At 40.8% G+C, this 5,141-nt stretch overlaps 1 non-coding gene across 1 annotated transcript; it reads left to right on the top strand.

The window, feature by feature from the left end:
- The first annotated feature begins 4,006 nt into the window (after positions 1 to 4,006).
- On the top strand, positions 4,007 to 4,077 carry trnag-ccc (transfer RNA glycine (anticodon CCC)). The gene has a single exon. It is a non-coding gene; the product is annotated as a tRNA-Gly (tRNA).
- The last annotated feature ends 1,064 nt before the right edge of the window (positions 4,078 to 5,141 follow it).

The raw sequence follows: 5,141 nt of genomic DNA, 5'->3' as shown, positions 1-5,141 counted from the left end.
GTGGATTCACCCAGGGTGGGGCATGAGCCCAGCACAGTGCGCAAACACACACCATACACTCACACACTCGCACCTACTGACAATTTAAGAGTGACTAACTCACATAGCGTGCATGCCTTTGGATGGCTGGAGAAAACCCACACCAACACAGGGAAAGAATGCAAGCTCCACACATACGGTCCACAGACGAGCCAGGGTTCAAACTCACAGCCTTCGAGGTGTGAGGCAACATCGCCAACAAGGAGACCATTACAAAGTGCTTTTGCTGCACTGCACTTGTTGGGACACCAGGACAGGGCTTGAAGAGTTGTTTTTATTTACGTAATCATGAAGCATGAACAGTAAAGAGAGAAAGAAAGCAAAAAAATTACATTTTAATATTTCATTTATCTTCAGGATTACCTGTTTGCTTCATTAAGAGAATTTATGCCTGAGGCCAATAATATACCGCAAGCATAAGAAAGTAATTATTTCTCCTTCATTACTGTCTTTTGGAGCCAGGAGGGAAAGTGCTGCGAAGGAGCCAATATTTTGGGCCATATTGTAGGCACAGCTGCTTTGGAGAACCTGAAAACTACAAGGCATAAATCTGCATATCAATAACTGGAACAATCATCATAAAGTGATATATCTCACCAAATACTGTCGGTGAGCAGTTTATTGGTTCTGGTGGGTGTTTACAGTGTGTAAAAAGACAAGATGAGATAATAATAAATAATGTGAGTCATTTTCTCTATATTAAAAAGTAATGGTAGTATGCATTTACAGCAAAAAAACAGCCATTCTATAACCTGGAAACCTATTTTTGCTAAACAGACGTGCCCTAAATAAAAACAAGCATGCGGCACTGGGATACATCCAGAACCATGAAATATAAATTGGATGGAGCGGCAGGCGAACGCTGCAACAGTGGGAATTCGTGTCTGTCACCGAGCCCATTGCCCAAGGTACAGAAACCAGACACCAAATGCCAAAAGCGCCTAAATGGGTGCAGGGAAAACAAAAGATTTTTAATTCTTCTATTGTTCTAGTCACAGCCAGACTGTGGCCCTGGGAGGAGGGCCGTCCCATTCTGATCCCTGATGAAACCCCTGCTGGGACGAAGAGAGATAGGCTTCTCAGCCGGCTTGGGGTGGGAGGTTTGGGGGACCCCTGTGCTGCTGCCGCAGCCTGAGGTGACTGCAGGGAGAGGAACACCCCCACATTACGCCTTATTGCAGGGACTGGATGACACTGCAGAGGCTTGGAATTATAAGTTTCAGTCGGTTTCAGTTTTTATTGTTAAACACATATTATTCTATGTATTTATCAGTTTCCTTAATTACCTAATTTTTCAAAACTGTTCCTCATCTTTGAGGTGTGATGGCATGTATGTTTGCGTTTGCAATTATCTGTTTTGTGCTCCATAAAGTACTACAAATAGTTCAACACTCCTGCTACTTTGCTGCCTGATGCAATATGAAGTGACTTGAGTGTGCTGTGGCTTTAGGAGGGCAGAGCAGCCCCCTTTTCTGTGAGGTGTCACCTAGAATCACGTTAAGAAAAAGTAAGAGAGATGCAGAAATCCACTGAATCTTTAGTTCATATCACTGCTTAAAATGATTCAATTACAAATGAGATATTTTATATATTCTGTACTAACCTCTGTCAAAACTATTTTAAAAATACAATTTGTGAATTGAAACATGTCTTGGTATAGAAAAAAAACACAGAGAAAATTATATCAAAACTGGCCTATTTCTGCTCAGAAAACTGTAAATAATTAAAATTAAATAATTCACGTTCACAAGGCAAACTTGAAATACATCTTATTTTAAACATTTGCTGCATCCCCTTTCTTAACAAGGGAAATGCAAGAACACAATGGGCTTTTGGTGAAGAGATGCCATTTAGCCCAGAGACGTTAGCACCGGCGCTAAGTCATCTTGTAGGTACAATGCAAATATTGTTCATCTCAGATTCATTTACATTGTTGCAGCACTTAAGTTCAGTCAACTGATCCTGTCTGAGACAGAGGGGCTCAACCTTCCATGGCCTCGGGCCTTAGGCGGGAGGGTGTGTAGTATCACAACCCTCCATTTAAGAATTAGGGGCCCCAGGGTCATTTAGATAGGGTTCCCTCACCCTGAGGTGTTAAATTCAAAACCACGTTTATTACAGGGAAAATGCTTTTCTTCAGACATCTGCCCGTTTACACCTCCCTTCAAGGAGGCCATTATGCTGCGCAGGCTTTTAAAGTCCCAGACCAGCCGATACGGACAGCATGTGTTCTCTTCACACACAAAACAAAGGGGCGGGACCTCACAAGAAACCAGCACCAGCAACAGAAAAGTATTTCTTACCTGCTGTCAGTGGTGAAATCTATTGTGAGGCTTCTTTTTTTACTTCCCTTTTGCTGAGATCTACTACGTCTATAACTGAAACAAATGAAATTGATGTTGTCAGGTATACAAGGAGCTGTGTGTCAGGGTATGTATAGGGTGCAATTTAAGATGTCGTCAGGATTTACATAAATTAATGTAACGCGATCTTTAATCATGTTTGTGGTGATGTTTAAGTCATGCAGAATGAAGAAGTAACATACATGAAAGGTGTCAATCACTTGGCTCCTCCCATTTTAAACACATAATAATGTCTTGATGGTATTTGGTCTCGATCTTGTCTTGATCTTGGTTCTGATGGAATGGGAAAAAAGAGAAAACAGCACATCCTTACAGACCAGTATCATTATTTATTAAAATGCAACCAGTCAGAAGTATTTTTTTTTGTTTGTGCGCGGGGGACATGGTTTTCTATTGCCAAGTTGCGCCCGCGGGAGATATATGTATATATTTTTTAAGATAAAATATTCTGTATCACAGTCTGTGGGCACAAGTTTAGGACAGTTATTTAATATTTCTAAAGCTTCCATAAAATAGCCCCCAATAACTCTTGGGTCACCTTTTTTTCTAGGAATTTGATACACCCATTAATACACACACCAAAAAGGTTTTAACGTGTCATGTGAATCAATGTGCTAAATATAATAAGGTTCCTTTGAGAATTACTGTCTCCTGTGCTCTATACTACACTGGAATTTTCCACCTCTACAACTGTAAGACTTTTTGTCTTATTGGACAAATGTTTTTGGGTGGAGTTTTTCCTTGTGTGCAGAAGGGTCAAGTGTGGGGGGTGTCAACTGTAGGTTCTGTTAAAGCTCATTGAGATATACGGTATGTGATTTTGGCCTATATAATAAGTAAATGTTGTAGTTGAAATTTTCCCCGGAGCTTGTAATTGTTCCTGGCTGAGGACAATAACACAACCAAAGTCTTTGCAGTCCTTCCATTGGCTGAGGCTGTTATCTTTCCGCATACACAGAAAATGAGTCCGGCTGATTAGAATCCTGTGTCTTTGTGCAAGAGCAGCAATAATTTGATTGAATTAAATTCCAAAACAAAAATAGCTGAACTAGATGAGACCTCTCCATCATGAGGTGTGTATATTTTAGTTTTTAGAGATGTAAATTAATTTAGACTAAATTATTTTAACTTTAAATCCATACCCTACCTTTTTAAGTCAAAGGATCAGTGAACCAGCGTTAATTGTTAGTTTGACGAATTTGCTAGAAAATGTATTACAGAGTGTATTTGAGAGCCAAATGTCCATTGTCTTCAGTTCAAGGCTAGGGATCATTAGATTATTCATAGCTTACCCAAGGTCTCTGTCTCCTATAAGAGACTTAATATGAACATCTTTCTGGTACATCCCATCTCTTTCCCTTAACAAGGTCTGATAAAATGGTTATAGGAGAGGATTGCTGAGAATATTATTTTCCACCAGGCCTTGTAACTATTACAAATCTCTGAGATTTCAAATGAAAGACATATGGACAGTAAGATTAAAAAGATAATGTGAATTTGATTTAACAAGTAATGACAGCAATACCTTTTTTCTCCACAGCCCTAGTCTGTTTCTATTCTTGGTCTTGGTCTCGACCAGCCTTGGTCTTGGTCTCGCCTTAGTCGCGCCGCTGGTGTAGTGGTATCATGCAAGATTCCCATTCTTGCGACCCGGGTTCGATTCCCGGGCGGCGCACTTGTATTTAGGGGCAGTGGTGGCCTAGCGGTTAAGGAAGCGGCCTCGTAATCAGAAGGTTGCCGGTTCGAATCCCGATCCGCCAAGGTGCCACTGAGGTGCCACTGAGCAAAGCACCGTCCCCACACACTGCTCCCCGGGCGCTGGTCATGGCTGCCCACTGCTCACTCAGGGTGATGGGTTAAATGCAGAGGACAAATTTCACTGTGTGCACCATGTGCTGTGTTGCTGTGTATCACATGTGACAATCACTTCACTTTTTTTTTTTTTTTTTTTTTTAGTGTGTCCTGGTATCGGTCTAGGTCTTGGTCTCTGTACCCTCAAGTCTCGGCAGTGTCTTGGTCTTGGTACCCTCTGGTCTCGCCAATGTCTTGGTCTCAGTTTAGGCTGTCTTGACCACAATACTAACACATAAATAAAGATTGTGTTCTCGGTGACAGAAAAAAATTACACACCAACAAAAAGTGTGGCTAGTTTCTCTTCTTCAAGATATAGGCAGTTCTTATGCAAATCCTGCAGATGCCATACTCTTAGCATGTAGTGCTGTGCTTAAAGACAGTTCAAAAATATTATCCATAGTTTGCACAGCTACTATATACAGTATTACATTACTTCATATACTGCTTTCATGTTTTTTTAATACATTTGGATTAAATTGAAAAAATCCACTCCAACTAAAGTACTCACACTTACAGTGTGTGATGTATTTGTTCTAGAAAAATCAGGGGACACACAGACATAAAGAATGATTTTGCGAAGCTGAAGAGCAGGTAACCTGAAGAAAGTGAAGTGTAAATCATTCTAGGTTCTGGAGCTGTGGATATACGGGAACATCAAAGGGCTCATTAGGTTGAGGAGAGACTAAACGAACCAGCATGTTGAAGATTTGTGTGTGTGTGTGTGTTTGCATTTGGCCTGTTGCTCTAGATATACGGTGCCCTTATCCAGAGCTAAATGCAAACACAAAGACTTAAAAGGGATTAGTGCTGTTTACGATTTTGAAATCCTGCGATGAGGAATTTTTCTCTCAGTGAATACATGACACCCGTGCCACCTGCAACAGA

The sequence above is a fragment of the Denticeps clupeoides genome, chromosome 5 (assembly GCF_900700375.1).
Source record: "Denticeps clupeoides chromosome 5, fDenClu1.1, whole genome shotgun sequence".
NCBI classification, from domain to species: Eukaryota; Metazoa; Chordata; class Actinopteri; order Clupeiformes; family Denticipitidae; genus Denticeps; species Denticeps clupeoides.
The sequence above is the reverse complement of the archived record's forward strand: the minus strand, read 5'-3'. Positions and strand labels throughout refer to the sequence as shown.